At 41.6% G+C, this 10,831-nt stretch overlaps 1 long non-coding RNA gene across 2 annotated transcripts; it reads right to left on the bottom strand.

The window, feature by feature from the left end:
* Positions 1-4,323: 4,323 nt before the first annotated feature.
* LOC141101381 (uncharacterized) lies at positions 4,324-8,659 on the bottom strand. Of its 2 annotated transcripts, none has more exons than XR_012234958.1 (3): positions 8,556-8,659; positions 8,013-8,137; positions 4,324-4,623 (listed from the first exon to the last, which is right to left on the bottom strand). It is a non-coding gene; the product is annotated as an uncharacterized lncRNA (long non-coding RNA). The 2 variants fall into 2 exon arrangements; XR_012234957.1 differs by lacking the exon at positions 8,556-8,659 and adding an exon at positions 8,247-8,535.
* Between the last annotated feature and the right edge of the window lie 2,172 nt (positions 8,660-10,831).

The following is a 10,831-nucleotide window of genomic DNA, read 5'->3' as shown; positions in this document are numbered from 1 at the left end:
TCCCCATCCCCAATGGCGGCACGCCACGTGACTGCTATTGGGCCTGCATTGGGTCCCCCTCCACCCATCATCGCAAGTTCAACTGTATACTGTATGGAGGACTATGGGGAGTGCATCATACTGTATGGAGGACTATGGGGACTACATTATACTGTATGGAGGACTATGGGGAGTGCATTATATTGTATGGAGGACTATGGGAAATGCAAAATACTCTATGGAGGACTATGGGGAGTGCAATATACTGTATGGAGGACTATGACTGTTTGGACTATGGGGATAGCATTATACTGTATGGATTATGGGGCACATTAAACTGTATGGAGGACTATAGGGAGTGTATTATACTGTATGGACTATGGGGAGTGCATTATACCATATAAAGGACTATGGAGAGCGCATTATACTATTCAGAGGACTATGAGGAGTGCATTATACTGAATGTAGAACTGTGGGGAGAGCATTACACTGTATGGAGGATTATTGGAAGTGCAGTATACTGTATGGAGGAATGTGGGAAGTGCAATATACTGTTTTGACTATGGTGAGTGCATTATACTGTATGGACTGTGGGGTGCATTATACTGTATGGACTACAGGGAGTGCATTATACTGTATGGAGGACTATGGGAAGTGCAGTATACTGTATGGAGGAATGTGGGAAGTACAATATACTGTTTTGACTATGGTGAGAGCATTATACTGTATGGACTATGGGGTGCAATATACTGTATGGACTACAGGGAGTGCATTATATTGTATGGAGGACTATGAGGAGTGAATTATATTATATAGAGGACTATGGGGAGCAGTGAACTACATGGAGGTCTGTGGGGTGCAATATACTATATGGAAGAATATGGGTGTAGTATACAATATGGAGGACTATGTGGCCCATTATACCATATGGACGACTATGTTGGAGCTATTATATTACTTGGAGGGCAATGTGGGGGCCAGTATAATATTGGGAGGGCTATGTGGAAGCCTTTAAACTTTATGGACGGATATGCAGTAACCATTATACTGTATGCAAGCATTATACAGTGTGAAGGTTTGTGTGGGGTTCATCATACTGTGTGGAAGGCTGTTTGGGGGACATTATACAGTGTGGTGAAGTGTGAGGGCCATTATACTATATGTAGGTCCATTATACAATACTGTATAGAATGCTGTGGGGGTCACAGTTGGGGGATCATACTGTATTGGGGTCGCCATACATTGCTGGTGGAGTTGACGTGATGTACAGTAGTGTCATCATACTGGTTTGTGGAGGATATTGGGGAATAATTCACTGTGGAGGTATCATACATTGCTTGAGGGACACCTTTTTGGCATCATACTTTATGGATGCAGTGCTCTGTTTAGGGGCCCAATTGAAACTTCTGCTATGGGGCCCCATCATTTCTATGTACGCCTCAGGTTACAGCTCATTAATCAAGTAAACAATGATGTGATTATAGTGCTATAATGCACTTAGTGATGTCGCAGTACAGGTGTTATGTGCAAAGTGACAAAACTGGAATAACGCACAGTTTTGAAATAATGCGATGTCACAGTACAGAGAAAATCTCAGTAAAGTTACAGCTCTTTAAAAATGCAAACAATTATGTCACTATATTAAGATAATGCACATAGTGATGTCAAAGTACAGATTGTAGCACAGCTGGGAAGAATAGGGTTAAATCTCAGCTCTACAGTGTATGATTAGAATAACCTGCATGGTTCTTCTAAGAAGCAGGAAGTAGATTCCTTGATGTGACTTGATGTGATCTGTAGCTGAGAGAGATGTGCTGGGGTCTCTCTCTGAATGGAGTGACTGAGGAGTCCAGCAGACTGACGTCAGTCTGCTGGATGTATCAGAGGTCGGAATCCCTCTCTGAGAAGTGCCTGCACAGGTTGGGTGCAGAGAATCACAAGTATCGCTGGTTGCTCTTTTGTTTGATCTGGCTGGGGCTAGCTTATTCGTGTATGAGAAGCCAGGGTCTGCTCTGTTTTGTTAGAACCTGGGCAAGGCTAAGGATTTATGTATCTGAATTTGTTTTGGTGCTGTGCAACCTGTGGAAGGCGATAAAAACTGCAGGTGTTTGGGCCAAAATTGCATCGCCTGTGTGAACGCTACCTAAGGCCTATTGCCTGCCAGAGTGAACCGCTACAATGTATAATGTACAAAGTCTAGGAATTATGCACACAGTGATGTCACATTACAGGAATAACCTCCTCATTAAAAAGTTGCAGCTCATTAATCAAGCAAACAATGATGTCACTGTGTGTGATAATGCACATAGTGATGTCACAGTACTGGTGTAATGCACAAAGTGAAGAATGTTACATCTGGGGTATAAAGGATAGTACAGAAATAATGCAAACAGTGAAGTCACGCTACTGGAAGGAAGAATCGCGTTACTACAGCAATCATGTAAACAATGATGTCACTGAAATGTGATAATGCACATAGCAATGCCACCAGATGGTGAACTAACAGTATCTATGGTGAACTAACGGACAGATATAATACACAAACAGATGTCACAGTGTAAAGATAATCTGCTCAGTAAGCTTATAGCTGATGAATTACGCATGCAGTGATGTCACACTTATGGGAAAATGTACTCAGTGATGTCACAGTGCAAGAATAATGTACAAAGTAATGTCAAAACACAGGTGCGTGGATACCATCCTAACAATGCAAAATGTGATGTCACAGTATAGGGTTAATGCACACGACTACATCACAGAAAACTTATTACATTTCGCCTTTTCTTTGCTCTTCACTTCTGTATGGAAGTGAGCCCCCTTTCTTGCAGGGTCCCTAGCTGCCTCTATGCCTGCTATCCAGGTTGTTACACCTACAATACGACAAGTATGAACAGCTAGAATTGATATAATTGATAATCTAGGCTCTTTCAGCCATTTTTATAGCTGCTCATTTGTAATGGCGTCTTCCTTCTCACTTCCTACTCTACTCTTTTGCTGTCCTGAGATAGAGAAGCCCACTAGATCTAATAGACCCATTTTAAAGCGGCATTACACCCCAGGGCGAACTGTTATCAAGCAGTGCAGCTTACCGCATATTAACAGTGCGTAAGGAACACACTGTTGAGATTGAAGTCAGCTTGACGATTCGACTGGTCTTCATGTGACCACAAGTGTAAAATTTGCAAGCTTGCCGTCACGTGCCCACTAGATTCTCATCTGCTTCTCTCAATTTCCTGTTGAGAAGTTAGTCGATGTGTGAACACCGTTATTCAAATTGGATGGCAGTCAACTGAACCGGCATACAGACTCAAATCACAGTGTTTATAGTAGTGATACACACCTTTCCTGGGAATCCTGGGCTCCGCTTCCTTCCCCTGGGTCCGCTGCCCTCTGCTGTGCTCCACATCTAGTTTTGCAAGTTGCCCAGCATGACTGATTGACATCATCTCCTTAGTCTTTTTTAAGACCCATTGAGACACACACCTGTGCCTTGGGATTGAACCTTGTGCTTTTTGTGTTTGCATTTATTTCTGCTGGGTTCCACTTCACCCATCCTGCTGCTCCTGAGATTTTTGTGTGTGCACCAAGTCCTTGCTGCCCATGTACCTTCCTTCTTGGTGCGTTAATGCTTGGGGTCCTGTGATCAGCCAGGCTTAGAGGATCCACCTCACCTGGAGAGCCTAACTACTACACTTTGTTAGCAGTCAGCCAGCTCCACTACCGAAATTTTACACTGGAGTATAAAACCCCTTTATGAATTCCTGTTCTTGGCATTTCCAATTACCGACTCCATACTCACCCGACCTCATCTAATGAATGCCCCTATTGTGTTAGTGATATAGCAGCGGATTTGTTCCATTGCTCCGTGTTGAGGTTCTGCGCTCTCACGTTAGGTCCCACTAATGTGTGCATTCATTTACACTGTTCTTTCATTACCATTGTTCATGTTAGTTCATGGCGACTCTACATCTTCTTTCGACATATTGATTTTACCATAGAAAACTCTTTCCACTCTCTCCTTAAACTCGATAGTAAAAATTACCCAGCTGTTGACCTGTGAATGCTGCAATTTATTGACTTCATTTCTTGTACCGCCGGCCACCTTTAGAGCACGTATGGAAACAAATGGCTGCTGTAAAGCGCGGTTGTTTGTTCCACTGAGATGAACTGTAAATGTGAAATACTTAAAGTGGTCAAAATTCTGATAGGTTTACCTTTCGAAATCGACACCATTCACCCGCCACTTTCTTTTGCCAGTGCACAAAAAAAATGATGTGTGATCTATAATGACATTGGCCAGATGTCATTGACACAGTTGTGGAGTGTAAGAACCAGCAGTGAATGAACAGCTCAAAATATGATAAGTTTATTAGAGATTTTTACTCACTTTACACCATTTGATCTGGCGGTGCATCCACTTATAGAACACAGTCTATACGAGTCTGACTGTGGCTGGTACTGTAGCTCATCCCAACAAAGTTGACTGGTCGGAGAGGGGCCATCGCTGTGCCGCGATATGTAACAAAGAGCTTGAAACACTCCAGCAAGATCCACAGCATCATTGTTTGGCAGCTCGTCCACTCTTATGCCAATTGGATTCCCACAATTCATTTCATACATTTACGGAGTGTAATGAGAATAGGCCTACAATGAAAAATTACACATTGTAAGTTTGTTTAGTTACACATTATATTAACAAAATTATAGGTCCTCATGTCTTAGTTATTAAGTTCAGGTTTTTTGCACGCTGAGAAACCCTCTAAGATATGGTGGGGGCGTATTCACCTTTCTCTGCTGTGTTGCTGTCTGCTTATAATTGGTCAGTATCAAACAGGGGGAAAAAAGTCCACGCCCCCTGTGAAAACTGTCTGATAACTCCCACTTAAAACTTTCAAAAATGAATTACTCAGGTGCCAAATACTTTGATTCTTATATCTCTGCAGTGGAGAAGCAAATAAAAAAGTTTTATTCCGCTTTGTGGCCACTATTACATAGTGTAACCAGCTCAATGTGAAGAATTTGGTAAAAAGTCTTCTTTAGGGTTATCATGATCTAAGAAAGAAAGGTTCTATTGTTTAAAATATTATGCCAGGTAACACAGGTAAATTCTGCACCACTCTAATTGCTGTGACTATTTTTCAGCTCAGATCCATCTGGGCAAATGTGACTAACTTGTAATACCAGCGACAGACCATGGATAAGGGGGGCACTATTTCTGGGAACAAAAAAACACATTTTTTTCTATCCTCATACAACACTTTCCATGATGTAAGAGATAGAACAATAGATTGGGAACAAGTCAATTTGTCACTCAGAATTTTATTTTCATGACTGCTCTTTTTCTGACATTGTTGTACACCGAGTAACCAGAAGCTTTCACATAGGAGACCAAAAAACATTGTCAAATACTTTATGAATTGGAAAAGAAAAAGAATATGCCTAAGCGAGGATCTGTACCACAGCGAATAATGCAAAAAGGAAGATCTAGTGTATTGTGTCAGATCCATCAGCGATGCGGCTGACAAGGCGAGGCGATGGAAGACTGTGTGTGCACACTCCTCTTAACCTCTGTGCTTTCTTCTTCCTCCTTGTTTTACAGGAAGCATTTATGTTACAAAAGGGATTATTTCCACTGCAACCATTTATCCATTAACTTTAGTATTTTCTGTATCAGGTCACAAAGCAAAGATTCTGCAGATGCTAAAAAAAAAAAAATAAAATCAAGAGGCACTTTGCTGCTGAGATAATGTATTTAGTTTTATCAGGGAGGATTTATGTATTTTTTCCCATTGCTTACATGGCAGCAACATATTTCACAGCGCTGTACAGATATTGTGATCACTTCTTGTCCCCAAAGGGGCTACAATTAAATCTATGTTACATCAGACATACAAGTGTCAGGGATGCATATTGCATTGTTTCCGACATTTCTAGGGGTGTGTAAGCCTCACACACAACCCTACTCCTCCCAGTGTTATTTCACCTAGATTCTTGAGTTATTTCCCTATAGAATCTAGGTGCTTTATGTACCAGAATTATCTGCCTGTAGGCTCTGAGCCTGCGATGCAGCTTCAAGTGTAGAATATCATCCCATACTTGTCAGTGTAGGCTGCTTCTCATAGCTTTAGCTGCTGCCTGCAATGATACAAGTCGTGAGTTCGATTTCTGGGAAAACCTGTCACGCAACATGAAGGAAAGGCTAAGTGCAACATGAAGGGATAAGGGAAAGGAAACCAAACACTAGGGAAGGGGGGAGTTGAGACCCTTAGACAGAACTAACGTCACCCTGTCTGCCCTATCGTCGCTATATAGGTTCCGAACCTATCACCGAGCAGGATACCTAATCCCTGCCTGACCCTGGCAATAAGCCCTGCACCAAGAAGGACAGGATGTGCACTAGTCAATCCCCACTACCACTAAAGAAAACTGGGAAAGTCAAACAAAACAAGGGGAGCACTTAGCTTGAGTAGTCTCAGAGAGAAACACCAATGTCCTCCAAACTCCAAAGAGGACAATAGTTGACTTCTACCACTTCAAACCTCAACAGTAAAATGCAAATGGAAATATCACCCACCCAGATCCAGGTGTTACCATCAGAGCCGGGGGAGATGGCCACTGGGTCCTAGCGTCAGAAGGACCAGGCAGAAGTCTGCAAAGCAAACTGCTGAGACCTTCTGCAGACAGTTTCATTGCACAAAATACAGGTTATACTGAGTCTTTTCCCACAAAACTATATATCATTCTGCTTAGCTCATCCTGCTCTTTAACTGGCCACTATCAGACTGCAATGTATATCCAAACTGACAGGCGCCATTTAAACCCCTGACTGATGAACTCCGGATATAAATGGTGTTTGTTATTTCACTAAATACTGCAATATGGTTGTAGACAATCACAGGTTCAAGTCTCCTTATATTGCCAGTGCACCAGGGCAATCGGGAAGAGCCAGGCCAAGCACCAGAATTGGCACATCTAATGTAATGCTGCACTTCTGGGGTGGTTGCGGGCTGCTATTATTAGGCTGGGAAGGACCCAATAACCATGGACCTTTCCAGTCTGATAATATCAGCCCGGAGCTGTCGGCTTTAAATTTGCTGGTTATCAAACATAGGGGGACCCCATGTCATATTTCAAATTATTTATTTATTAGGTTAAAATATTATTAGGCTAAATAAGTAAGTTTATTCTATATAGGGGGTTGTGAAATTATATCGCTGCAGGACATCTATAATCTATCTATCATCTATCTATTATCTATCTATCTGTAATATCTTTCTATCACCTATCTATATCTTTATATAAGATTGCTTTATTAGTTTGGTAAACTAGGTTTATGTTACATAGAGTATTATAGTATGTAAAGTATTATGCTAGAAATGCATTGCATATGGTTTGCATACACTTGTCATACTGGTGTCATATGGATGTCCTACGGATGCTAGGCAAGAAATAATATTTCACACTTGCATTGCACTCACATGACATACGGAGAGACATACACATGACACTCGTCCACCATTTCGGATGAACAGCAGAGCGATTTATAATACTGATGAGTGAACCCTAAAGGCGGATCACTTGTACCAGACTTGGCCATTTCTAAACACAGACTAAATTACCACCCGGCAGTTGGATCAGTGCATAAATCTATATTCCATTTTCACACCGTAGTAATATCTCTTCTACACTTCTGCAGATGATGAGAATGTGTCGCATTTCCCTTTTTATCCCACCAGATGGCGGTAGCACTCCACTGATCTCTGCAGCTCCTTGGGATCTATTCCTGCCCTCTCCAGATCTATCATTACGCTGCTCACTTCTGCTGTCTGTTGATTGCTGGCTACATTTACAGTTGATAAAAATAATAATAAAAAACGGTGCGGTAGAGCTTCATACAAAATAATCATTTCTCCCGCTGTTCCGACACGGCACGGCAATGTGTTCTTGTAGAGATTGCACAGACGTCTTATTAACATCAGTCTCATTTTTAAAAACAAATATAACAATAATAATAATAATAATAATAATGGCACCTTAAATCCTTTTTCTTAGTTAAAATATCATCAATGATCATCTCGATGCCCCTTTACTTGCAGGGATCTGTCGGTGACGTCCGGTCATTTGCCCCTTACAAAGAGCGAAGTAGTTTTCCAACATCCTGATATGATGGGGAGAAAAATAAATAAATTAATAACTATCCATCCCAATTTTTACTGCTTTAGGAGACGCAAATTAAAAGATGATGTGTTTCATACTGAATTTCTTACAAGGATAATCAAATATCAGCCGCCTGATGGAAATCCGGCCTCCACTTTGATGCCGTTCTCTTATGATTAATGTATCTCAATATTATTGACTTGGATGCTGTCGGAATATTTATCCGTCAGGGGAGAGGAAAGGATGGAAGCCGCGAACGTTTATTATGCATCATTAAAATGCATGATTCCAGCTTAGGACTGTCACACAATGTATCCGCGGATTTTATTTGTCAGCTATGAATGTCGGCAGCGTGCGGTTTGTCAGCTTCTTACCCAGCGTCTCCCGGCATCCTGACAAAGCAACGTTAATTAAATTACCCGGTATTCATCTCATAGGCTGTAATGGTGCGCAGAGAGGGTATTATGCTGACTCCCGTCCTCAGGAGCGCAGATGGAAATGGCTTCTGTATCAAGGATCATCTGGTAATAAATAGGAATATTGAGACGGGAGAAGTGGAAGACATTTAGGGAGCTGAAAAGATTTCATTTGCATGATATAAAGAGCATCTGTAGACTCCATAGGAGCTCAGCCGGCGGGTGATGGCGATGTCTAGGAGTAAGGATCAGATTGGAGTATGGGTCAGATTGTAGGAGTATGGGTCAGATTGTGTGAGTATGGATCAGATTGTAGGAGTATGGATCAGATTGTAGGAGTATGGATCAGATTGTAGGAGTATGGATCAGATTGTAGGAGTATGGATCAGATTGTAGGAGTATGGATCAGATTGTAGGAGTATGGGACAGATTGTAGGAGTATGGATGAGATTGTAGGAGTATGGATCAGATTGTAGGAGTATGGAACAGATTGTAGGAGTATGGATGAGATTGTAGGAGTATGGATGAGATTGTAGGAGTATGGATCAGATTGTAGGAGTATGGATGAGATTGTAGGAGTATGGATCAGATTGTAGAATGGGCCAGATTATACGAGTATGGGTCAGATTGTGTGAGTATGGATCAGATTGTAGGAGTATGGATCAGATTGTAGGAGTATGGATCAGATTGTAGGAGTATGGATCAGATTGTAGGAGTATGGATCAGATTGTAGGAGTATGGGACAGATTGTAGGAGTATGGATGAGATTGTAGGAGTATGGATCAGATTGTAGGAGTATGGGACAGATTGTAGGAGTATGGATGAGATTGTAGGAGTATGGATGAGATTGTAGGAGTATGGATCAGATTGTAGGAGTATGGATCAGATTGTAGGAGTGTGGATCAGATTGTAGGAGTATGGGACAGATTGTAGGAGTATGGGACAGATTGTAGTAGTATGGATGAGATTGTAGGAGTATGGATGAGATTGTAGGAGTATGGATGAGATTGTAGGAGTATGGATCAGATTGTAGGAGTATGGATCAGATTGTAGGAGTATGGGTCAGATTGTAGGAGTATGGGACAGATTGTAGGAGTATGGGACAGATTGTAGGAGTATGGATCAGATTGTAGAATGGGTCAGATTATACGAGTATGGGACAGATTGTAGGAGTATGGATGAGATTGTAGGAGTATGGATGAGATTGTAGGAGTGTGGATCAGATTGTAGGAGTATGGATCAGATTGTAGAATGGGTCAGATTATACGAGTATGGGTCAGATTGTGTGAGTATGGATCAGATTGTAGGATTATGGATCAGATTGTAGGAGTATGGGACAGATTGTAGGAGTATGGGACAGATTGTAGGAGTATGGATGAGATTGTAGGAGTATGGATGAGATTGTAGGAGTATGGGTCAGATTGTATTGTAGGAGTATGGGTCTGATTGTAGGAGTATGGATCAGATTGTAGGAGTATGGGTCAGATTGTAGGAGTATGGGACAGATTGTAGGAGTATGGGACAGATTGTAGGAGTATGGATCAGATTGTAGAATGGGTCAGATTATACGAGTATGGGACAGATTGTAGGAGTATGGATGAGATTGTAGGAGTGTGGATCAGATTGTAGGAGTATGGATCAGATTGTAGAATGGGTCAGATTATACGAGTATGGGTCAGATTGTGTGAGTATGGATCAGATTGTAGGAGTATGGATCAGATTGTAGGAGTATGGATCAGATTGTAGGAGTATGGGACAGATTGTAGGAGTATGGATGAGATTGTAGGAGTATGGATGAGATTGTAGGAGTATGGATCAGATTGTAGGAGTATGGATCAGATTGTAGGAGTATGGATCAGATTGTAGGAGTATGGGTCAGATTGTAGGAGTATGGGACAGATTGTAGGAGTATGGGACAGATTGTAGGAGTATGGATCAGATTGTAGAATGGGTCAGATTATACGAGTATGGGACAAATTGTAGGAGTATGGATGAGATTGTAGGAGTATGGATGAGATTGTAGGAGTGTGGATCTGATTGTAGGAGTATGGATCAGATTGTAGAATGGGTCAGATTATATGAGTATGGGTCAGATTGTGTGAGTATGGATCAGATTGTAGGAGTATGGATCAGATTGTAGGAGTATGGACCAGATTGTAGGAGTATGGTCAGATTGTAGGAGTATGGCACAGATTGTAGGAGTATGGATGAGATTGTAGGAGTATGGATGAGATTGTAGGAGTATGGATGAGATTGTAGGAGTATGGGTCAGATTGTAG

The sequence above is a fragment of the Dendrobates tinctorius genome, unplaced genomic scaffold (genome assembly GCF_039654945.1).
Source record: "Dendrobates tinctorius isolate UK_male_01 unplaced genomic scaffold, ASM3965494v1 ptg000116l, whole genome shotgun sequence".
NCBI lineage: Eukaryota > Metazoa > Chordata > Amphibia > Anura > Dendrobatidae > Dendrobates > Dendrobates tinctorius.
Note: the sequence above shows the minus strand (reverse complement) of the source record. Positions and strands in the feature narration are given on the sequence as shown.